The 25743-nt window shown below is 43.1% G+C and overlaps 1 protein-coding gene and 1 long non-coding RNA gene across 9 annotated transcripts in view; both read left to right on the top strand.

The window, feature by feature from the left end:
* Positions 1-25743, top strand: part of EPHA5 (EPH receptor A5) — a 334695-nt gene that overhangs the window by 88665 nt on the left and 220287 nt on the right. The gene's annotated exons all lie outside the window — the stretch shown is intronic.
* The window catches only part of LOC120406082, a 33380-nt gene continuing 26451 nt past the window's right edge, over positions 18815-25743 (top strand). Inside the window, exons 1-3 of one of the 3 annotated variants that reach the window (XR_005599076.1) lie at positions 18815-18954; positions 20886-20970; positions 24146-24257. This is a non-coding gene — a long non-coding RNA (uncharacterized LOC120406082). Of the gene's footprint in view, positions 18955-19240; positions 19278-20885; positions 20971-24145; positions 24258-25743 lie in introns of those variants that run through there. The other 2 variants (XR_005599077.1, XR_005599078.1) reach the window with 2 other exon arrangements.

Genomic DNA, 25743 nt, shown 5'->3' with positions numbered 1-25743 from the left:
GACATGTCTGGAGGTCATTAGAGGATTTAGGGATGTATTCTCAGTGAGTGCAGGGATCCAGCAGAAAGAAAGGGTATATGCATTATTTATTGAAAGGGATAGCTAGAATTGTAATAACAACAACAATATATGTAGTCCCAGAAGTATACGTGGTGCATTGCAGACTCATCAAAGACACGGGGCCAGATTCTGCCTGTAAATACCCAGAGAAGAATGCCTGTGGTGGATGGGAACTCCCTGCTGGTATAAAGCCAACAAAGCCAGTGCACATGCCATCTGTTTCCTTGTAATGGGTGGGCCAGGATAAGGAGAGGGCTGCCAGAGATGGGGAAAAGAGCATGATAGAGTTCTCTGTTACTCCACTGCTCCTTCCTGTGACCTTGCACCAAGTGAGGTAAATGAGAGCAGCCCCTAGGCTGCTGTAACTCATGCCAAGGCAATGTAGAACCAGAGACTTGTAATTAGCTCCCTGATGGCCCATGCCCCATCTGATGTGCCAAGCAGAATATTAAGAAGTACTGTACCTGATTCCTCCAGCAGTCCAGAAGTGAGTATGGATATCAGACTCTGTGCTGATAGTTAAGATATAGCGTGCAGGGATCAACTTTATCTTATATGTGTAGCTCCCCCCCTTCACTGGCCCAGCACGAGGTTGTTCAGGATAGGGGAAATCTGCCTTGTGACTTTTCACACAACTTTGTGGAACTGGGGCTGGGGCTCCTTTGTCTGTTCTGTGTTGTGTGTCAGTGTCAGTGTGTGTTCATCTCAGACCAGACCCACTCAGACAAATCACCAGGAACAAGCATGTAAAATGTAAAATGACTAGCATGACAGGGCTGGGAACCTCCAGGGGCTACCCCAGAACAAACAATAAATAACAATAGTGAAAAGCTAGGGGTTTAGTTCCAACAGTGATTCATAACCTTTCCAGTGAGAGCCATACAAAGACCCAACCCTTTAAAGGTAACTTTCCAGGCAAACACACAGGTGTGTTGTGGGTACAGTGCTCCCTGCTCCCGCTGCCCCAGGCAAAAACATAGCAGCACAGATGAATAATAGACTCTTCACTTGCAATTGCAAATTATAGCCCTTTGGCTTTCTAAGGGTGCCAAGATTTTAGGAAAAGAACTGAAGATGATGTTTTACATTTGCTATTATGCACTCAGTTTAAAGAGGTAGTTTAGCTGCCTTTCGGCGGGCCCTGGTGCTCCAGTCATACATTAAATTGTGTTATGTAAGTAATTTAATCTGCTCCAATTAAAGAATAATGCTATGCATTCGGTGTTTGCTTCAAAGTTGTTTAAAGGCAATGGAATAATAAGTACATTGTACTTAAATTGTAACTGTGTGAATGATCAGAAGTGGAATGGGTTTGTCTTCTATGTCTTAAGCATCTCATCAGTTACTTATGACCCTCAGTAAATGTGTGCTAACCTATTTCATACGCTTCTTTGTCTTAAAGCAAGTGTTCTGTTAGCTTTGTACATAGGGACGGTGCCGTTCAAATTGATGGGCATAAGTAGCAAACTAAAGGTGTCGTGTGTTTGCATCAGTCATTGGGTTGCAATATGAATTCCCAGTTCTCTCTCTGCATTGGAGTTTATGTACATGTGACCAAGGGGATGTGCTCTTGCTTATTCTTCTCTGAAATGGATTCACTTTTAGCAATAAAACTGATGGATCTGCGGCAGGTTGATCCCAGGGGGAAAAGTCTCCCTTCCCAGTCTCCAGTTCCATAAAAAAATAATGATAATTTACTATGTTATAGTACTCAAAAGTGGACTCATAAACATGTAAGCAGGCAGATCCTTGTCTCAAAGCGCTTACAGCCTGAATAAACAGAGATGGGTTAGAGTACACACCGGCCAAGAGATTGACGTGATGTTTGGCAGGCATGTGGCCTCCACAATTTTTGTAGCTTTATTCCTTAAGCCTATTGCATAGATTGAGCCAAAAACAAAGGTTGATTATTAATGGTGAGATTTCCAAAAACACCAGGAGCACAACTCCCATTGACTTCCAATGAACCACTCAGGGGATTTTGAAAATCCCCATCCTTACAAATATCAAATTTTCATACTTGGGCGCAAAAAATAAACCTCTAAAATCCATATTTGGGCATTGAAATACAAGCGTTTATGAGTTTATAAGTCTAGCTTTGGACACCTAAACTGGAAAATGTTAATCTGTAATAATAATGTCAGAGCAGTGTCACAATGTATTTACGAGCGGGATGATTTTACCGTTCCAAAGACCCAGCCCTGCTCCTCCTGAAGTTCATGGGAATTTTACTATTGACATTGAGGGTGCTAGGATCAAGCCTTTAACCTTATCTTGTCACACAGTTGTTATTATTTTTCATTGCTTTGGAGACTGGGACGGGAGACTTTCCCCTCTTGGATAGATCAACTTGCCAGAGATCCATCATTTTGATTGCTAAAAGAGAATCCACTTCAGAGACGAATGAGCAATAGTATATCCCCCTGTCACGCAGTTCCCTTTTTAGGATGGATTAATTAGACTTATTCTTATATGATTAGGTAGCCCTTTTCATCAGCTGATCTCCATTACTGTACAAAGGAGGTCAGTATCATAGAGATGTCTAGCTGGTAGGGACCTCAAGAGGCCCTGAAGACCAGCCTCCTGCGCTGAGGCAGAGCAAAGTCAACCTAGACCATCCCTGACAGGTGTTTGTCCAACTTGTTCTTCAAAACCTACCATGATGGGGATTCCACAGTCTGGGAAACTTTCCCAGACCTGAAGGAGAGCTCTGTGTGAGCTCGAAAGCTTGTCTCTCTCACCAACCGAAGGTAGTCCCATAAAAGATATTACCTCCCCCACCTTGTTTCTCTAATATCCTGGGACCAACACAGCTACAACACCACTGCATATATCAGGTGTCCCCTCAGTTATCTTTTCTCAAGGCTAAATGTGCCCTGCTCCCTCAACCTTTCCTCATAGGGTAGGTTTCTCCTTATCTTTTATTATTTTTGTTGCTGAGGCTTCAGCAGTGCCGAGCAGAATGGGACAGTCACCTCTCATGCCCTACATACAGGGCTTCTGTTAATACACCCCAGAATGATTTTAGCCTCTTTCACCACTGCATTACGCCATTGACTCATATTCAATCTGTGGCCTTTTCTGTTATCCTGATTGTACACATAGGGACATTGAGGCACAGAGAAGGGAAGTGACTCGCCCACAGTCACTTTGCAGGTCAATTGGAGAACCAGGAATAGACCACTGGTCTCTCAAGTCCCAGTTTGGTGCCGTATCCACTGGGCCATAACTGCCTCATATATAACATATGCACACTGGCTATTGTTCTAGCCTCCATGTTAGGGAGTCTACCGGGGTGGATCAGTGTATTTGCTCTTCTTAAGTGATTCATTATCTTAAGGTGCAGTTGGTTACAATAAGAATAGAAATAATGTAAATTGTGATTTATAGGCACCTCTCAGCAAATGCATATTTTTTATACATAATTTTTGTGTGAATTTAAGGAGATGGATTTTCAAAGGTACAAATAGTAGTTGGACACCTAACAGTCATTTGTGCCATTAAAAATCCCTCACTTAATGCTCACAAAAGATGAATTATCAGCCGTGGAGACCAAAGTCCTTTGTTTATCCACAGAACAGGCAGCTGAGCAGTTTCCTTGCACTGTCCTATCACAGCACCTCCCTCCTGACTGCCTCTGGGGATGAGACAGCAGTTCAGTGTCTATGCCCATTAAATCCTCATTCTCTGAGCTGAATTTGTATGCAAATGGGGTGGTGGGTTTGGCCGGGTGGGCACCTGTCTACTGGAAGCTGGACTGGGGTCAAGGTGTGACAATAAGCAGAGGTGCATAATGTGTGGATTGGCAATTCCTGCATTTTCTAAAATTGTATTTGTAACTGTTCAAGGGAAAAGACTCACTGGCCAGGATGTCTGATACCTTACAAATCTGAGTACACAGTTCTTCCCTCTGGTCACACAGTGAACTTCTGTGTGACATTTCTTCTCTAATCCCTACAAAGACAGAACTCTCGTTAGTGCCAGTGGGGGTTCTGCACTCATTGGGAAGACAGAATAGCCTTGAAAATATCACCTGGATACACACAGGGACTTGAGTGTTGCAATGCTCAGCATGATGCAACCCTCAAACCAACACCCCCTGCCCTCTCCTCCCCGACCCCCTCTGGGCTGTTTGGTGTGGAGTTAGGCATGCTCAGAGCAAACCTACTGAATCAGATGGCATAGGTGGTGCGATACTTATCTTCACCTGGGTTGTGGGTTGCAGACTGGAGCTTAGGCGTGAGATGGACGTCCGGGCGCCTGCCTGAGGCACTGGTGCACATGCTCGGAGGCAGAAATGTAGGCGCCTAGTGAACATCTACAGCAGAAATGTAGGCACGGGGTGAGTTTAGCTTACTGGGTGAGTTGGGCACCTACGGGGTTAGATGGCAACTGAGTGGGGATCTCAGTAGTGCCTAAATCTGGAACTTAGTGACCTAAGTCCCTTTGTGGATCTGATCTTTCCCTTATCTATCTTTCCGTTAGTTTTTCAAATCAGTCATTTTACTCAGTGAAAATATTTATGTAATAAAATGTGCTCTTGCTCTATGCCCCTTCCCTTCTGCTTGGTCATGTACAAGAGTAAATAACCTTGCTATGTGCACTGTATGATCCAGCCAAGAGGACATAAGCAGGGACAAGCAAAGTGCCTTCTGCTGTTAAATATTTTACATAATTAGTGACACAGTATGAGCACTGTCAATACAGAGACAAACAGGAAGTTGTTTGGTTTCAAATTGACCTGGTTTGTGCTTGTCTTCTAACCCTTTCCAAGTAGTGGTATTCTTCATTTGTTCCCTGGTGATAAAATAATAGTAATATGCCTCCTTAGGACTGACACAGCTCATTGTAGTGTTGGGCACCTGTCCAACAACCTACTTAAACACATGGGTCGTCCTGTGCCTATGGTTCACTTTAGCCGTGCTTAAATATTTTGCTGAATTGGGGCCTTTGGGGAACTGGGAGAAGTCTTGAGCTGAAGGTTGTGAGGGAGAACAGAAGAAATTGTTGTGACAATGACAAAGAAATAAGTGAGTGAAATTCCTTAGCGTGGAACGGAGCACGTACCGTGAAATCCTGGCCCCACTGATGTCGATGAGAGTTCTGCCATTGACTTCAATATGGCCAGGATTTCCTGGGTAGTTCCATGGAACATTTCATTGAATTTTGTATGGCATGAGACTGCAGTCCAGGGGATATTTTCTACCGGGTTAGCAAAGCAAGAGGCAGAAGAATAACGTAGATTTATTACATAGGTATCTCATTTGTAATGTCCTGAGATGTTTGAGAAATGGAGTGTATTCAATGTCCTATGTAAATTCCACCACAAAGGGAGTACACCATGGTACCAAGCTACAGACTCCATCCTCCACCTTTGAGAAAGGATTGTTAGGCCTTTTCTTCTGTGCTGAGTTCTTAAAAACTAGAAAGGATTATTTGAAACCTGTTTTTCTGTTTTGTTGAACCACCAGTGCTCCATGCTCCAATGTTTGGTTTAGAATAATGTGTTACTGTGGGTAAATATTCTCTCTATTTAATTCCATCTCATTAAAGAAAAAGAAAGAAAGTGGATCAGTCCTTTACAAAGCAATAGGCCTCAATCTTTACATCCTGCAGTAAAATGGCTAGACCTTCCCTTTAAGGTTGGGGGGGGGGGGGGAAAGTACTTAGTACCTTCATGCAAAATGGACAATCTACCGTTTAAACAAAACCTCTCAGACTTACTGCTTGTACAGTCAAAAGACAAAAGAGCTAAGACACAGCATGACTGTAGTCTGGGTACAAGCAGTGCATGTCATGAGCTTCAGTTCAAGCACCTTAGATTTAACTGTTTTATCGTGTTATGTTACCTAGGAACGTCATTTTGGGAGACAAGAGAATACTAATCAGACGATGCAGGCGAACATTCACGTCTGCTGGTGGGTTTCTTTAATTTTTCAGGCTTCCTGGTGCTGAAACTATCAACAAAATAATCTTCAGTGATTTAATTATGCTCTGACAGAGTTGTGCTTTTTTTTTAAAACCACAGATTGAATTTGCTAGCCATAACTGTTGTTAATTTGTTGAAATAAAAATATTGTCACCTTCAATTTTTTTTAAATACCTTGGAATAGATTTAGCACTGAAGACAGGTGATGCAAATCTGCCGTACTGTTCTGGAACTATAACTCTGAAGTGTATCTTGTTTCAAGGACCATCACTTACTTTAGTCCTGGAGTTACTTTAAATCCCATACAGATTAGGTGTTCCCTCACTGGTATTTCTCAAAATTATTTACATCAGAAATAAAGAACCAGGAAACTGAGGTGACCTTTACATTATTATTGTTTGTTGTATGTATTGAGGTAGCTTCTGTGAGCCCCAGTCACGGACCAGGACCCTGTGGTGCTAGGTGCTGTACGAACACAGAGCAAAGAGACAGTCCCCAACCCAAAGAACTCACAACATTGAACCATGAATCCTGCATGAAGAATTCCTTTGTGCCCCACATTTCAAGTCTTTGTCACATGTTGTGGCCCATCTTTGAGCCTTGACAGGTTGATAGATCTATTTGTAACATTCCATGCTATTGTGGATGAGTTTTCAGGTTGTTTCCTCACTCTTGCGGATTTGTTCTCTTGGGCCTTTCACACAGATTTCTAACAGTGCTGAAATGTGTGATGGTTTTTCCTAAACAGCCGTCAGCTTCTGTTGTGGTACATCATCTCTTTCCTCTTTATAGGCAATCTACTCTAACTAGCATGTTTTAGATAAACAGTCAAAGAGCTTACAACTCTTCTGTATCTGTTTCAATATGCAAGCATTGGATTGGTATTATTATTAGGAGAATACTTATATGGAGTCATTTTTGGCTTTTTGATTAAATTTATGTTTATATAGGGACAAATTTTCCATTTCTCTGCACTTTGTATTGTAAAAGTGAGAACAATTTATCATTCTGCAGAAGTGATTTTCTGCACTATGTAAGGTGCATGGCAACTGAAAAATCTGCCCCATAGTTTCCAAATGGGTCTACATTAATAGTGAGTATTGTGTTTATCTATATTAATAGTAAATATTGCATGGAGATGCCATTGTATCCAGTGGGGAACTGAAACACTGTAATCACTTTAGAATCATAGAATATCAGGGTTGGAAGGGACCTCAGGAGGTGATCCAGTCCAACCCCATGCTCAAAGCAGGACCAATCCCCAACTAAATCATCCCAGCCAGGGCTTTGTCAAGCCTGGCCTTAAAAACCTCGAAGGAGGGAGATTCCATCACCTCCCTAGGTAACCCATTCCAGTGCTTCACCACCGTCCTAGTGAGAAAGTTTTTCCTAATATCCAACCTAAACCTTCCCCACTGCAACTTGAGACCATTACTCCTTGTTTTGTCATCTGGTGCCACTCAGAACAGTCTAGATCCAGCCTCTTTGGAACCCCCCTTCAGGTAGTTGAAAGCAGCTATCAAATCCCCACTCATTCTTCTCTTCTGCAGGCTAAACAATCCCAGTTCCCTCAGCCTCTCCTCATAAGTCATGTGCTCCAGCCCCCTAATCATTTTTGTTGCCCTCCGCTGGACTCTTTTTCCAATTTTTCCACATCCTTCTTGTAGTGTGGGGCACAAAACTGGACACAGTACTCCAGATGAGGCCTCACCAATGTCGAATAGAGGGGAATGATCACGTCCCTCGATCTGCTGGCAATGCCCCTACTTATACAGCCCAAAATGCCATTAGCCTTCTTGGCGACAAGGGCACACTGTGGATTCATATCCAGCTTCTCGTCCACTATAACCCCTAGGTCCTTTTCTGCAGAACTTCTGCCAGCCACTCGGTCCCCAGCCTGTAGCAGTGCATGGGATTCTTCCATCCTAAGTGCAGGACTCTGCACTTGTCCTTGTTGAACAAGAAAAAGAGGGAACAGTATAAATTTCTAATTGAATAGGTTCTGTAGTAGTTTAAAATCTTTCATAGTTTCCAACTTCAACTTTGGAGTCAGGATTTTTTTTTTCTTTGAGATTTTTTGAAGTCTGTTAATTTAAAAACAAAACAAAAAACCAACTGTCCCACCTTCTTGTCTTGGAGACTGATGCAAATCCCAACTATATTGTTCATCTCTATATCAGATGTTACCCAGGAGTCAAACACTGGCCTAAAGGTAACCATGACTTCTAAGCATAAAACTAAGATCTAGAGAAACCTGAGTTCTAACACCTACTCCTTGCCCTGGCAACCCACTGATAAGCTTCTAGGCCCCAGTTTAGCAATCTATAAATTGAAGGTAATTTTATTGTACCTCACAAATGGATAGTCTGGGACTTGCTATCTCACCCTGTGTCTCCAAGGAAGGGATTTGACTCTGAGATTGTAAAATGGGCTAGATGGACGATTGGTCTGACCAGTATGGTTGTTCTTATGTTCACTATATGTTTTAGATACAGATTACAACAACAGTGAGTTGGGACAAAGTATATGCTAGGGCAGATGAGAGTTATGATATGGTAAGCCAGTTTGCATTGAGGGGTTTTCTGGGTCACAGGAACTCTATTTTCTTTGAATGATGCCCTTTGTTGCCATTTCATATGCTAAGACATTTTGTAGGAGATCCATCTATAATTATCAAGTACCCATCTGCTCTCGTTCCCTCCTACTCGCCCTCTGTCTCCTAGTCTGTGCCCCAACATCTCCACCAAACCACTTCACTTGTTTCTTTCTATCCTTTTCTCCTTCTGTTCCTCTTTCATACTACCCCCCTTGCTTTGGAATACTCTCCTTCTTCTGCATCAAACAACCACCTCCTTTCCATTCAAATCCCACCTCAAAGTGCCCTCTTTCTGCTAAAACTCTCTGTGATATTACTCCTGGGGGAATTCTGCATCATTGCATGCATGCAGAATTCATGTCCCCCACAGATTTATTTGATTTCCTGCAGAAAAATGACTTTCTGACAGGGAAGCAAAGGGAAGTTGCAAGAACAGTCACATGCCCCTCCCTAGCAGCACGGGTATGTCCTTTTGGGTGCTGAAGGATCAGGGAAGCACCTGGGGATGACCTGGCTGGTGCTGGGTCAGACCCACCCCCTGTCCACCTAACCTCCGTGAATCCCAGAACCCCCTGCTGATAACTGGCCAGCTTGCCAAACTAAAATTTCTAGAAATGACAGTTCATATACTTTGTGGCTGGCACCTTTATAAAAACAAAACAAAAGCACAAACAATCAAAACACCATGCACTGATGTGGATAAATTGGAGAGAGTCCAGCGGAGGGCAACAAAAATGATTAGGGGTCTGGAACACATGACGTCTGAGGAGAGGCTGAGGGAACTGGGATTGTTTAGTCTGCAGAAGAGAAGAATGAGGGGGGATTTGATAGCTGCTTTCAACTACCTGAAAGGGGGTTCCAAAGAGGATGGATCTAGACTGTTCTCAGTGGTAGAAGATGACAGAACAAGGAGTAATGGTCTCAAGTTGCAGAGGGGGAGGTTTAGGTTGGACATTAGGAAAAACTTTTTCACTAGTAGGGTGGTGAAGAACTGGAATGGGTTACCTAGGGAGGTAGTGGAATCTCCTTCCTTAGAGGTTTTTAAGGTCAGGCTTGACAAAGCCCTGGCTGGGATGATTTAGTTGGGTTTGGTCCTGCTTTGAGCAGGGGGTTGGACTAGATGACCTCCTGAGGTCCCTTCCAATCCTGAGATTCTATGATTCTATGATTAAATCAGTTCTTTTGTCTCATTGGCAGAAGAGAGTCATTCTAGAACAAATATGCAAAACTCCTTTTCTATCCTGATTGTAATAAAATTTGTAAAAGAGCTATGGACTATAAACTGTTTTCTTAATCTCTTGGCAAGTTTGTGGAAAACGAAAGAGAGATTATTTTGTTTGTTATCAGGGCTAAAGACAACCCACTTGAGAGATTATTTTATCCATTATGGCTGCATTTCTGCTTAGAAATAAAAGTCTAGCAGAAATAACCAAATGTGCCTGGTACACCAAAAACAAGAGTCATGATACTGGTTTGAATAATACAGTACTGTGAGGTTTTGTTGGAGGTGAAATACAATATAGCATGGATAAATCAAAATTGATTTATGAATGTTGAAAACAAGAAGGGAGGCAGGGTAAGATGTATAATTGTATAAGAATATTTTAGTTCATCTTATCAGAAGGCTTCCCTAGATCAGAATCTCACCTGATCCATTTCTAAAAGCAGTGCTTGTCTTTCTCTTTGTTTCCATGGGAAGTAATGAACTGAACACAAGCTGATTTGTTTCAAGAAAGCGTCTATGCAGTTAACTAGGGACATAAAGAATTTATGCTGAAAATATGTTATGAGCCAGAATTGTGTACAACTCCCACTTTTCCTATTAACCCATCCCTCAACTTCAGCTTTTCTCCGGTGCAGCGCATGGGGGAGGGAGGCGAAAGAAGTTTACATCTGTAAAAGGAATATTAGGTGTTCATAAGAGGAAAATAATAGTCTGTTTGAAAAGCTATCTATTAAACAGAATGTTAGTAGGTGTTGAGTCAGTAAGACATTACACATCTGGGCATAAGGGAGATACTGAGAGGATCTATGCTGTGGGTTGAGTTGTACTAAGGAGGAAGAGGTTTAATTTCTTCGTTAATACAGACAAACCCCAGGAAGGGGATGAGTGTTTGACTTTATTCATTGGCTGGACTTTGTTTTAGAGCAGGTTGGGAAAGGCACCTAAACACAATGATGTAAGTAAGCCCTTCTCCCCTTTCCTTTGAGTATGGCTTGTGTTCTAGAAAATGAACTCTAATCCTGGTCTACACTGGGGGGCGGGGATCAATCTAAGATATGCAACTTCAGCTACAAGAATAGCGTAGGTGAAGTCAACGTATCTTAGATTGACTTAGACTCACTTACTTTGCGTCCTCGCGGCGCAGGATCGACCGCAGCCGCTCCCCCATCTACTTTGCTTCTGCCTCTCACCGAGCTGGAGTTCAGCAGTCAATGGGTGAGCGATCAGGGATCGATTTATTGCGTCTACGCTACACGTGATAAATCGATCCCCGATAGATCGATCACTACCCGCCGATCCGGCGGGTAGTGTAGATGTATCCTGAGTGGTTCAGGTGATTGGTGATGTGAAACTGAGCTTTTCCATTCTGGACTGATGAGTTCAATTTCTCTCAAGCCAGCAGTGACCAGAAGTTGTTACCATTTGGTGGACTATGTAAAATTATTTTTGTGTGTGAATGGGGTTGGTGGTTTCTTAGTTCTTTTCCTAGTTGATGGATGTCAACATTACAATATTGTTAAGCCCAAATGTGCACAGATCATGTGTCAGACCCTCCCTGGGTTAAAAGTCTCAAAGTTTTAAAAACTAGTAAATGTTAGATTCTTTCTATTTGCCTTCTGCTTTGGGGGCCTTTAAGGCATCACATTTTCAAGCTTTTCTCTGAAACCAGGAGGGCTAGAAACTTATATTTCTTTTTAAATGAAAGCGGAGAGTCTCTATAATCACATAGTTCCCGGAACTTGTTCATTAGGAAAAACACCAAATAAGGCAAGACTTGGGAGAATGGGCAACAGTGATAACTTATGTAACCACAAGTTATTGGGCTTCATGTGAGAATTATTGGTATATATTCTCTGGCCTGTGTTATGCAGGAGGTCAGACTAGATGACCATAATGGTCCCTTATGGCCTTAAAATCTATAAATAATTGGTATCCTTGATATCACTGAGAAGACAGGCTAAGGAACTGAATGAGCCTGAAGACTAAACTAACTTCCCACTTCTAGAAGTAGTCCTCGGAAGAGTGTTTCGATAGGAGGGTAGGGTTTAGAAATCTGCACTGCTATTACCTATATCCTATGCTATATATGTTTTCCTTGGACAGTGGAATTCAGCCTCCAGGACTGCCAATCTGCTTTTTTTTTTTTTTTTTTTTTTTTGCCAGCTCTAAATAAATAAGTAAAAATAAGATCTTACCCGGGCTCTGGTAAATTATTTAAGAGCAATACACTGTGCATATTCTTATTTTGTTAGAGATGCTTAAGATGAAACATTGCACGATATTACACACAAACTACTCATTAAGCTGTGCTTCACAGATGACATACCTCCTAACACATTAGTGGGTGTTTGTGTGTAAGCAAATCCATAAAGTTCCCAAGACTCAGCGATTATTTTGTCAGGGAAGGGTGACTGATTAAAATAGGAGACCTTCTTTCACAAAGCCAGTCCACAAGTCCTGAAGGAGAAACCAAAGAAAAGGGGACGCCATGGCACAGAAGTGAGTTGTACTGCAAATGCAGAATTACAAAGGACGAGGGAATTGGGTTACTGTTGGCAAGTGAGTATGGATCTCATAGCACTTTAGGTCCAGGCTAGGTTTGTGGATTTCACTGATAGCATTATGTGTCCAAATCACTTAGGCACGTGCTTATGTGAGCAGTCCCATTGACTTCAGTGGAATTACACATGCTTAATGTTAAACATAGGCTTAAGTGCTTTGCTGAATCAGAGCCTATGTGTGGATGTTAGCCCCTTCACTGTGATTCTCAGAAAGATCCTCATTGGAAAATTTTTTGCAGCGCTCACTTCCCAGTAGCTATTGCTATCCCCGATGGGGGATTTCAGGGATATTTGTATTGTCACAAGGAAATTCTTACCCTGAGATGAAGCAGAATTGTCACCTCACACATGGTTTAGAATGAATCCAGTGTGTATTAGTCCACTGCATGGGTGGTACTTTGGATTTGCACGTGTGATCCTATCTCCTTTTGGAGGCTGACTTCAGTGAGGATAAGAGCCTGCTATTTCCTGACAGCAGTAGAGTGGCTCCTTGAACTTAGGTGGTAATGGCTGGGACTTCTGCAGCTGAAGGTCCCAAGTCAGATCTCAGCCTACAGCTATGGAATGTGCCTGTACATACCCGCAATTCATTTTACAAGCATAGCCGAGAATAGCTTTCGGAATGTCTGAATGGGATCATCTACTCAGTCCGATCTGAGTGCTGCTGATGCAGGGGTGGGCAAACTTTTTGGGCCGAGGGCCACATCTGGGTGGGGAAATTGTATGCGGGGTTGGGGGTGCAGGAAGGAGTGCGGGGTGTGGGAGGGGTGCAGGAAGGGGCTCAGGGTAAGGGATTGGGGTAGAGGAGGGGTGCGAGGTGTATGAGGGGGCTCAGGGAAGGGGGTTGGGGTGCAGGAGGGATGTGGAGTGCAGGAGGGGGCTCAGGACAGGGGGTTGGGGTGCACAGGGATGCAGGGTGTACAAGAGGGCTCAGGGCAGGGGGTTGGGGTGCAGGAGGAGTGCGGAGTGCAGGAAGGGGTTCAGGGCAGGGGTGTGGACTGCGGGAGGGGGCTCAGGGCAGGGAGTTGGGGTGCAGGAGGAGTGCGAGGTGCAGGCAGATGGCTTAGGGCAGGGAGTTGCAGGGCAGGGTGCAGGCAGGGTTTGGGCTCCGGGGTGGCAGCGGCACACACCGGGGCCAGGGCAGTCTCCCTGCCTGCCTGCCCTGTCCCCAGCCCTGCACCACTCCAGGAAGCGCCTGGGGGTGGGGGTGGGGGCACAGAGATCCACATGCGCTGCCCTTGCCATGCCTCCAGGTACCTTCCCTGAAGCTCCCATTGGCCAGGACTCCCTGTTCCTGGCCAATGGGAGCTGCGGGGGGCGGTACCTGGAGGCAACCCATGGAGCCCTCTGCCCCCCTGCCTGGGGGCTGCAGGGACGTGGTGCCAGCCACTTCTGAGAGCAGCACGGGGCCCACGGGGTCACAGGGGGCAATCCCGTGTGCTGCATCCAAAGCCCTGCGGGGCCGGCTCTGGTCCGTGGGCTGTAGCTTGCCCACCCTTGTGCTGATGAAATGGTGAAGGTTATCCCCGGGACCGTGGCGCCTGGTATATTCAATGTGTATTGGGGGTGGGGCAGGTGGGATGCATGTGTGTCAAACACAAATTCTTCAGCTGGTACTCCCTGTTATTGAAAGAAACAAAGCTACAGCTTACACGTAGTAGGTGGCTGAATGTTTCATTACTAGGGGGAATGATGAGGGCATGCCGATTATAATAATCTGGTGTGACCATTATAATACACGCTTACAAAAGGACCTTTGTGTATTCTTTGCAGTAAAATGTATAGAGGAAGAAAAATATCCCACTGATCTTACTAGTGTTGTCTACTCTTGAGGTGTTATTGCAAATCTTGTGATATTTTGTCTGGGGATTTTTTAGCCCCAGCTCCTGGAGTCATGCTATTATGTAAGAGTTCCAGTTTTGTTTAAAAAAAAGTTGATTCTTCTTTGTATGACTGTCCACACAGATTCCATTCTTGGTGCACATATGCCCCATGCACATGAGATTGGATTCTTTTGAACAGCACTGTCTGTTGGGGCCTCACCTGCCCCCTGGTGCTCTCCACCAGGCAAGAATCCGTATGTCTGTGGGATTAGTGTATGTGTTATCAGGTCACACTGGTGGCCTTTCAGCTTCCTGGCCTGCAGAATACCCTGACAGACATATTCAATGTAGTTAAGTCCAAAGCTGACTGCGAAGAGTTACAAGGGATCTCACGAAACTGGGTAACTGGGCAACAAAATGGCAGATGAAATTCATTGTTGATAAATGCAAAGTAATGCTCATTGGAAAGCATAATTGCAACTAGATATACAAACCGATGGGGTCTAAATTAGCTGTTACCACTCAAGAAAGAGATCTTGGTGTCATTGTGGATCGTTCTAACAATGTTAGGAACAAGTTAGAAAAGGGATAGATGATCAATAAATGCCATAATGCTGCTATATAAATCTATGGTACGCCCACCTCTTGGATACTGTGTGCGGTTCTGGTAGACCCATCTCAAAAAGATACATTAGATTTGGAAAAAGTACAGAGAAGGGCAACAAAAATGATTAGGGGTATGGAACCGCTTTCCTATGGGGAGGGATTAAAAAGACTAGCACTGTTCAGTTTAGAGAAGAGATAACTAGCTGGGGGCATATGATAGAGGTCTATAAAATCATGACTGGCATAGAGAAAGTGAATCAGAAAATATGATTTACTCCTTCACATAACACAAGAACTAGGGGCCACCAAATGAAATTAATAGGCAGCAGGTTTAAAGCAAACAAAAAGAAGTATTTCTTCACAGAGCACACAACAAACCTGTGGAACTCATAGTCAGGGGATGTTGTGAAAGCTAAAAGTATAACTGTTCATGAAGCATAGGTCCATCAATGGCTATTAGCCGAGATGCTCAGGGAGGCAACCCCATGCTCTGGGTGTCCCTATACCTCTAATTGCCAGAAGTTGGGACTGGAAAACGGGATGGATCACTTGATCAGTTGCCCTGTTCTGTTCACCCCCTGAAGTATCTGGTGCTGGCCATCAGAAGACAGGATATTGGGCTAGATGGACCAATAGTCTGACCCCTTATGGCTATTTTTATATTCTTACATCTTCAGCAGAGATTTATCCAAAATCATGACTTGCACCATCCAGACCCCAGTTTTCCACATCATCTTTTGCAGATGGGGGTTCCCACAAGTAACACTTGTTTCTGACATGTCACAACAACAAATGTTCCAGAGGAGGCAGGAGCACAGGATTCTTCTCAGATGCACCTGGACAAGCATCCTTGCACCCAACAGCCTGGATGATGGATACAGAGAGAAGCAGTTCTGTAGCAGATCAGGACATCCTGATACAGAACAGAAAACCTGTGACTAGGCTGATCTGCTAGGCCAAATGGAAGAGGTTTTCTATCTGGGCAGTTCAGTGACCTCGCTCACCTTGACACCTCTAATTTCCACAATACTGGCCTATACTTCCCCTGAAACAAAAGGGATTGTTCCTCAGCTCCATACACGTGCACCTGAGGTGGCCTCTACTCATCATCCACCCATTTAAGGCCATACTATCTCCTTGCATGTGACAGTGGTGGAGTTTCTAAAAAAGCTCACCCATGTTTTCTCACTGGTCAGGGAACCCCCTCCTTCATGAGATCTTCACCAGGTTTTGCCTGAACTGATGGATTCCCCATTCGAGTCAGTAGCTATCTGCATTCTTTACGAGCTGCCTATGGAAATAGCCTTTCTGGTAGCGATCACATCAGGAAGGACAATGGGGAGATCCAGGCCCTCATAATGGGCTTATCTGCACGGTGTTTCATGAAAACAAAGTCACCCTGAGTGCTCACCTGAAGTTTCTGCCCTAGGTAACCACTGACTGCCACATCCATCGGTCTGTTCACCTCCTGGTTATCTTCCCTAAGCCACACTCTGCCCTGAGTGAAGTGAAACTCCACTGGCTGGATGTTAGATAGCCGTGTCTTTTTATTTATAGCTAGGACCACGCCTTTCAGGTGCACGCCTCGACTCTGTGCCGTTTGCTGAGAGAGCTAAGGGACCATCCGTATTACCTCAGAGGCTGTACAAATGGGCCTCAGGCTGTATTAAAGCTTGTTATGATTTAGCTAAGAAAGATCTGTCCCAGGACAGATTAGGGCTCATTCCACTAGGGCTCAAACAGCCTGTCTCTGTAGCATCTCCATATCAGAGAGATATAACCTGGAGCTCTCTCCATACATTTACCACTCACTGTTTCTTGGTTAAAGCATCCAGGCCAGACGCTAGCTTTGCTAGGGGGGTCCTGCAATCTCTAGCCAACTTAGATTCCTTTTGCCTCCCTCTCGGTGAATGGGCCACTGCTTGTGAATTGCCCAGAGTGGAATCTGTGGGGGCAATCACGCAAAGACTAGAGAATGGTTACTTGCCCTACAAAAATTGTCATTCTTTGAGATGTGTTGTCCACACATTCCACAACCCGCTGTCCATTCCCTCTAGTCAAAGTCCTGTTCTTGTGGGATATTTATTGACAAAGGGACTGAGTGCAGGTTGAGGCCACCCCACCTATGGCTACAGGAAGTGAGAGCGTGGCCATGGTGCAGGTTGCACTGCTATTCATAAGAATCTGATCTTGCCTACTTTGGGGTGCATGAGTACCAAGAGCAGAATCCATGTGGACATCACATCGCAAAGGACCACAGTTACTATAGAGTAAGTAACCTTTCTTTCTTAGTCTTCATAGTTGTGGAGGAAAGCTTGAAAATGTGACCTCTAATTGCTCAAATATTTGAAGGCTAATAAAAAAAGACCTCCCCAAATCTACTGTTTATTAAACTCATGATTTTAAAGACAATATCATGAATTTTTGGGATCTGACTCATGATTTTCCAATGATTATGGATGGCAATACTGTGTTACTAAAACTCTGATTCTTAAGAGAGCAGCTGCACTTGGTTAGCTCGGTGCAAGCATATGAAAAAGTACATATAGAGAACAGTTATTTTTGATTTTTGTAAGGGCTTGTCTACATGGGGACACTCACAAAATTTCCTCTGAATTAACTTTCACAATTGATTAGTTAAACCACCTTAAACCTCTGTATGGATACTCTAATTCAGAATTAAAGCAACCTTATTTTGGTTTAATTTAGTTATGTTTAAATAATCTAACGTAAATTAAGGTGAAAAGTGAATAAGGAAGTGCTATTTAACCCTTCATATAACACAAGAATCAGAAGTCACCCAATGAAATAAACGGGCAGATGGTTTAAAACAAACATTAGGAAGTACTTCTTCACACAATTCAGTCAACCTGTAGAACTGGTTACCAGAGGATCTTGTGAAGGCTAAAAGTATAACAGGGTTCAAAAAAGAATTAGATAAGTTCATGGAGGGAAGGTCCATCAGTGGCTATTAGCCAAGCTGGTCAGGGATGCAACCCCATGCCCCGGATGTCCCTAAACCTCTGATAGAAGATGGGACGGGAACAGGGGATGGATTGCTTGATAATTGCCTTGTTCTGTTCATTCCCTGTGAAGCATCTCACATTGGTTACTGTTCAAAGACCGGATACTGAGCTACATAGACCATTGGTGTGACCCAATATGGTCATTCTTATGTTCTAAGGCCACTTTAATTCTGAATAAGAGCATCCACAAGGGTTTAATGCAATTTATCAAATCCACTTTATCTTCACACTTTTAATTAATTTGGATTAACTTTCCTGAGTGTCTCCATGTAGACAAACCTTAAGAGCGTACTGCAAGCAGTGGAGAATGGAAACTATTAAAAAACACCTTAATATGTTGAATGAGCCAATTTATTACCTGGATTAGTCTTTGTGAGTAGAATGATTCACAGTAATTAGTCCTGCTGTCAACTGCAATGGAGTTTGTTCAAGCTAAGCGGTAGTAAACAATGCTTCTGCGACTGACGAGCCTGGGCATTGCTCACTGGCAGATGTTCCTAGCCACTGCGGTGGCACAGGGCTCCCTATGCCCCCCTTCACTGCTGTGAATTAAATTGGAGTAGCACTGCACACTCTATCAAGATTTCAGTCAAAAAATAGGAGCTGATAATTGTGTTAAATTGATTCTGCAAACATTAAGAAATGCACAAATGTCATTTTCCACATTCTTCGCTCCACATTTTTCCTGTGGCTGATGCTTCTATTACGCAGCCTTCTGGATAACTGGGATTCCTGCTAGAAGATTTACTGAAATCCTACGGGATGCCACCCGATGCATTGTAGCTGGAGGGGCGGCACGTTTCACAGAACCCTATGTTACATCTAAGTAAATCTGCCTGAGAGTATTATGTGTTTAACAGTTTAATACACACTGCAATCTAATCCATTTAGACTGTTGGTATATTGTGACATGTCTGCTCTTTGTCTGCTTGGCAGGAATAGAATGGCCAAACAGATTGTTTTGGATGCTGTGCTTTCATGAGAAAGAGTTGCAAGGTTTGAATTACTACATTTAGATCTTTTAATAGGTGTTGAAGAGTCACACAGATCTTTCTCTAATGGAAGAGAACCCTTTGGAGCATTTTCTTTTTCAGGATAAAGCTAGAAAAGTTTTTAATGAAGCTCAAGGTAAATACAAAAAGTACAGTAAAAGTCAGTGCGCTAGACTCCAATTTCAATTTAATCAGTGGAAATCAGCAGTAACCTCATTAAAGCCAGTGGAGTCACTCTAAATCAGTGGTTCCCAAACTGGTGTTCACAAAATGTTACAGGGGGTTCTCGGGAAAAAATTCCCTAATGGCAGACAGAGCTGTCCCTAGGGATCCTGGGCAGCACGTGGCCAGCAGCCCGGAGCCCCTGGACTTCCAAGGGCTAAGCAGATCAAAGCAAGCATCTCTATCACACTGAGGAGATTTAAACTTCAAGACTCCTTATAAGAAGTGGAAAGGGAGGTGGGTATTTTTTGCTGGTTTTTATATTAAATAGGCAGCTAGTATTGTTCTAAAAATTATTATGAAGAACAAGTTTAAGCTTTGTTGTAACGTATGTTGTTTGCCTGGACTGCTCAAGATCTAAATGCTTGTGTAGGAGGAGCTCTTTGAGGTGGCTTCTTAAATACCTTCATGCTGTTTCACATCTGATGCTCCTTGATGAAACATAGGAGCTTTGTCTTATAACAGCTTATTCAAAGTGATACAAGCTACGAAAGTGAGATCTTAGAAGAGTGTTGCCGTTTTCGTAATGTAATAAAAATACTGTAATTATAAAAAATAATAATAAATAGTGTGTAATAAGCATGTCCTAAAAACAAATTTTATATTTCCAAGATCAAGGCTTTTATAATTTATACTCAGATAAAGGAAAATATCCCTGGAAATATTCATTTTTAGGAGGGGGTTGGCGAGACTTGAAATTGTAATGAAAGGGGTTCATGTGTTGTTAAAGTTTGGGAATCACTGCTCTAAATTTACCATGGTGTAACTGAATTACCCAACTAATCTTGAGTACTTTTTTATTTAGTTTGGGAGAGGGAGGGAGGAGGAGAGGAAGGAAATATTCCAACTGAAATTGTAAAACTCTAGAAAAATAACACAATCCTCAAAATAAAACCACCAGCAGCTTTGTTTCTCCCTTTATAAAAAAGATCACGTGTAATCAATGTGTTCTTCACTTCAGATGTCATCCTCTCACCCTCTGGAACTATAGTGTAATAATGCTAAACTGTACGTATGAATAATAATGAATGTGCCCAAGATCCCGTCACAGAGAGTGCACTGTATATAGATCTCCCCCTCCCACACCGCTTTGGCAGTGCTTCCCTTTCCAGCAGACCCCCTCCCAGGTTTTATTTTGGCACTGATGTTTGGGCCTATTTAATCTAGAAAGGCTTGTCTTCACCGAGGATAACACAACATTATTATTAATGTCAGTGTTATTATTAGTATTTAACAATAAACATTTATATCGAGACATAAATTCACATAAGGATTTACAGAGATTTAAAAAAGCAATAATAAGTACCCTGCCAAAAAAGTCTTCAACTCTAATAGCAAACATAGGAAATGGAGGTAGCCTAGCAAGGAAGGGGACCAGGGAGGAGATGAAATGTAAAGGTGATGCAAGTCATTGTGAATGGAGTGTATACATTCTGGTATTTTGAGGCCTGAGGCAGGAATCACTGGGTGAAACTCTGTGGCCTGTGTGGAGCAGGAGGTCAGAGTTAGATGGGTGTAGTCAACCTCTCTGGTCTTAAAATCTATGAATCCATGAACTTTTTAAAACAGAGACAGAAGTAGGATGGAAGGGGCAGGGCAACCAGAGCAGGAAGGGGAATGTGAGGCGGAAAGCCAGGGAGAGAAGTGGGTTTTGAGGAGAGAGTTAGAAGAGTGGGGATAGTCTCAGAGGACTTAATCCAAAGCCCAGTAAGTCAGCCAGAACACTTCCATGGCATCAGTGATGTTTGGAGCTAGCCTTGGGTAAGAATAGAGGACATCATGAAAAAACGTGAAGATGACCGTGTGAGGAGGCTGAGGTAAAAGTCTCCTGGTGTTGTGTTACAGGCCTTATGAGATGTGTGTGGATGTGCATGGCCCCAGTGGGAGCACCAGGAAGCCCAGATTGGGTACATTGTGTGCTTCTTGAAAGGTATGTCTACATTACAGGAGTTTTTTCTGTGGGCCTAGGGAAAACAGCTCCCCAAGTGACGGTAGCTATATCGATGGACACATTCTTCCATCAGCATTGCTGAGTCTACAATGGGGGTGAGGCTGACATAGCTATATAAGTCAGGAGTATGTGGGTCTTTTCACACCCTGAACAATGGAAATATGCCAATAAAACTTTTCAGTGGAGACCATGCCTCAATGGTCTGTCATCTCCATAGGCCAGTGCAAAGTCCTGTCTCCTCCTGGCCCCTCTCAGCACGCCTAGCACTGTCAATGACCATTGCACAACTGTGGCCAGCTCCTGCAGTTGGTGCTAAGTAGAGGAGTGCGTGGTCTAGCCCAGAGCAAGAGCACAGTAGGGCAAGGAGGGACTCTATTAACAAAAATCTGGATGCCTCTCGGTAGCAGAGCTCTTGCTGAGCTCTGTGCAACCGTGCATGTATCTGTCCAGAATGTATCCTTTGACTAAAGAGCACTTTATGAAGAGGATTTGTGAAAACAAAGAGAACCCACCTTTTATGAGGAAAGCAAGAGGACTCTATCTTGTCCATTAAAACATGCATTGCATTATCTCCTGTTACTTGCATCTCTGGCTTCTCTTTACTGCATTGGTACATTTTAAATTAAAATACAAGAACAGTCATGAATGCAACCCTGCAAAATTGTCGTGACCGTTTACCAGCAAAATCTACTCATGTATTCTTATAATTATACTGCTGATCATAATGATAAAAACTAATGTTATTTTAGGCTTTGTAAAATAATATGCTTGCCCTATATGAGTGGGAAAGTAATATTTTACAAGGCTACATCAGTGAAGTGTTAGGGTTTTCAATGTCAAGTCTGAGAAGTCAGAAAATGAAAAAGTGGAGGTTGAACAAATAACCTTAACCCTGCCCCCTTTTGCATAGGTATTACAATACAGTCTTTAATTACATGATGATACACTAATTTTTTACATAGTACAGCATAGTGTCTTACTGTTTTTTTCCACATGGGAAGGTCATAGTTAAGGTTCCAGAAACAACCTTAACTTTGATCCTGTCTCCATGTTCACCATGTGCTCATCTTGTGGTGAAATATCTGAGTAATATCACAAGACAAAAAATTGATATCATAATCAATGTATACTTTAGAAAGTGGCTGAAGTCTGTGCTTTTTGGCTCATAGTAGAATGGGGGCTATGAGACAGTCAGCCAGATCTTGGCCACCACTGTGACTGCTTTGTGATGCTGTCTGCATAAAGCATCTACAAAGTCAACTTAGGCAATTCTCCATAGATCCCCATCCCAAAGGGAATCCCTGGATAGCTAGGAGCTGCTTTTGCTTCTTTCCCTGACCAGGCCTTCGTAGATTCACGGATTCTGAGGCCAGAAGGAGCTATTGGGATCATCTAGTCTGATCTCCTGTATAGTTCAGGCTAGAGAATTGCCCCAAAATAATTGCTAGAGAAGATCTTTCAAAAAAGCACCCAATCTTGATTTAAAAATTGCTAGTGATGGAGACACCGCCTGGGTAAATTTTTCCAATGGTAAATTATTTTCACTGTTAAAAATGTACATTTTATTTCCACTTTCAATTTGTGCAGCTTCAACGGCCAGCCGTTTGAGCATGTTGTTATACCTTTCTCTGCTAAATTAAAGAGACCATTATTAAATATTTGTTCCCTGTGTAGACACTTATAGACAGTAATCAAGCCACCCCTTAACCATCTCTTTGTTAAAATAAATAGATTGAGCACCTTGAACCTATCGCTATCAGGCAGGTTTTCTAATCTTTGAATCATCCTCATGGCTCTTCTCTGAAACCGCTTCAATTTGTCAACATCCTTCTCGAATTGTGGGCACCAGAACTGGATGCAATGTTCCAGCAGTGGTCTCACCTGTGCCAACTACAGAAGTAAAATAACCTCTCTACTCCTACTCGAGAATCCCTGTTGATACATTCCAGGATCTCATTAGCACTTTTCACTGCAGCATTACACTGGGAGCTCATGTTCTCCTGATTATCCACCACCAGCTCCAAGTCTTTTCCAGATCCCTGCTTCCCAGGATAACATCCCCCACCCTGTAAATATGGCCTGCATTCTTTGTTCCTTCTTCAGACCCTGCACCTAGTGGAGTTCAGGATCCATTCCAGTGCTACAGAAGGGTTTTGTATGGCAAGATAAAGGAGATGACATTGGTGTTTCCTGAATTCAGTGGGTGGTTGATCTAGAAGAGAGCCATGTTCATTTGCTACCCGGTGTGTGATGGGAGGCACTGGTGTGGAGTTATGTAACTACATCATGATGATTGATCGTGTTTTTAATATGAACGTGACCCAAAATCAAATAACTCTAGTACTAAGATAATCCCCCTGACTACATTTAATGTGCTTCCAGTATGGTAATTGAGTGGGTTTTGCTCCATATTGGAAATTGGTGGGGGGAAAGGGGGAAGGAAATGGGTCCCTAACTTGAGAACGCTTAAAAGAAGCCTGATTTTCAGAAAGTGCTGAGCAGCCATCCTCTTAAAACCAGGCCCCTTTCAAGCTGGGCACCTGAAAATGCAGCCAATCACTAGTTACCTCTGAAAATCCCCTGCCCTTCAGTTTTTGAAAGTTCCTTATAATAAAAGGCGTTATAAACCTCCACATTTTCCCTGTATTCCTCTCCAGCTACAGCCCACCCATGCAGAATTTCAGGCAGAAAGATTTCTTTCTCTCTCTGCCCTCTCGGGTGGAAGTTGGCAGAGGAGGGGGTGTCCAAATTAGGGGTCAGATTTTCTAAAGTGCTCAGTGCCCAGTATCTCTGCCCATTGAGAATGAGATTTCATTTTGTGGCCTGAGAGCCAGGGACTTTTGAAGATCCTGCCACTTATTTAGGTGCCTAAGCAGAAGCTGTTGAGTGCTGAGTGGTTCCGATCACCTGAATCTAGGTGTATACTGTAACTGTTGAGTAAATACTGCACTTCCAAGCCAAGGGCCTCTGTCCTTGTGTGTTTCTCCATTGATCTCCGTAGCAGTTTTACGTATGACTCAAAGGCAAAACATAGTCCTTTTTAAGGCCTAAGCATGCCCTCAGATGTGTAGAAGACACCTAGTGAATTCAATACAAGTGTGCCTGCTCATCCTGTTTATAAAGGTGTATTTAAAGTCGCTTGTTTCCTGTCAAGGTGCAGCAAATGAAGTCGGGTTAGAAAACTGAGGACGGCGGGGAGTGAAAAGAAAAGGCTTTCTATTCCGGCCATTAAATATGCAGTGTTTCCACACGCTGAGATTGAAAGGGTATTTAAAGAACTAAAAGCTAATTATAGCAGGTGCAAACATTCTTCTCTCCTCATACCGCTATTATGAGCTATTTGACGAAATTGCTAAAATAGTCAGAACAGATCTTGGTGTAAAGATCAAGGTCAAGAGTTTTGAATCCAAGAGTAGGGGGTCCCAAATCCATACTGAGGGTCCTCAATAAGTGGCCCGATTTTGAAAAGTGCTGAGCATCCTGCAGCAGCTCCCGGTGAAGTCAGCAGAGGCTGCAGGGTGCTGAGCACTTCTGAAAATCAGGTTACTTACCTGGGCACTCACATGAGAGTGTAACAGATTAACTTTAGGCACCTAAGGTGAGATTTTAAAAAAGAGTTTAAAGGAGTTAGGTCCCACTTCCCACTGAAAAACCCAATCCTAGTTTTTAAATGCCCAAATTTTAAGCCCAAATTCCCTAATTGAAAGTAAGGGGAAGTTTTAGGAAGACCGAAAGCATTTCATTACAGAGGCTGTGAGGTAGAAAATTTTCAGTATTTATCAACAGCTGCCTTCCCTCCCAATATAGCTAAGAGTTCAAAGGAAATTCAGAATGAACATTTTAAAGTCTGGAAGTATATTTTGGGTATAAAACAAGACATTATTTGACTCCTGAAGGAGGAGGCATTGCAACAAACCATGAAGGTATATATGTAAACCTACAGGATACTTTAGCATGGAGGCCATGTGACCAAGTGGATAAGACCCTGGGCTGGGATGCAGGAGATTAATTCATAGCTCTGCCACTGACTTACTATATGACCTTGGTCAAGTCACTTCCTCTGTGCCTTTGTTTCCTTTCCCACTCTTTGTTCATCATGTGTATGTAGAATGTAATCTCTTGGGGCAGGAGCTTGTGTATGCACAGTCATAGCAGAGTGAGTTCCCAACCTCAGTTGCGGCCAATAAGCATTCCCATAATGCACAGAACACTGATAATGGGCATTTGCTTTTCTCTCTTGTGCCCATGCTTCCTGATCAATGTTGATCATTGATCTAGAGGCCAAGTGTGCTTTTGCTGCCATCTGGGCATTCACATCTGTAAAGATATCAGCAGTACAAAAGAAACCTGTCAGCGGTTAGGAAATTGGTTTGTAATTAGTATTTCGTGGCTGTAAGGTATGAATAAATTGAGTCTGGAATTTGCTGAAGCTGCTGGGAGAGACGCACATGCATACATGGATGCATGCAGACTGGGGATGCTGCACAGACGGCTGCTATTTATTGAAAATGAACAGCCTGTGAAATCACTGTGAAAACAATGCATTGTTGGGGGACCACAGAAGGACCTCAGGGCTGCTGTAAAGACAAGACATTGTGGATGCTCCTTTTGAAAGAAATGATTTGCTGCTGAAGAGCAGCAGGCTCATTTGTGGTGTGTGCCCTCCAAGCTTCCCAAACAGAAAATCCATTGTAGTCTTTGCCTGTGTTACAGCTGCAGAGAGCTGACAAGTTAAGTGTTTCCCTCTGAGTT

Source organism: Mauremys reevesii, linkage group 5 (genome assembly GCF_016161935.1).
Source record: "Mauremys reevesii isolate NIE-2019 linkage group 5, ASM1616193v1, whole genome shotgun sequence".
Lineage (NCBI taxonomy): Eukaryota > Metazoa > Chordata > Testudines > Geoemydidae > Mauremys > Mauremys reevesii.
Note: the sequence above shows the minus strand (reverse complement) of the source record. Positions and strands in the feature narration are given on the sequence as shown.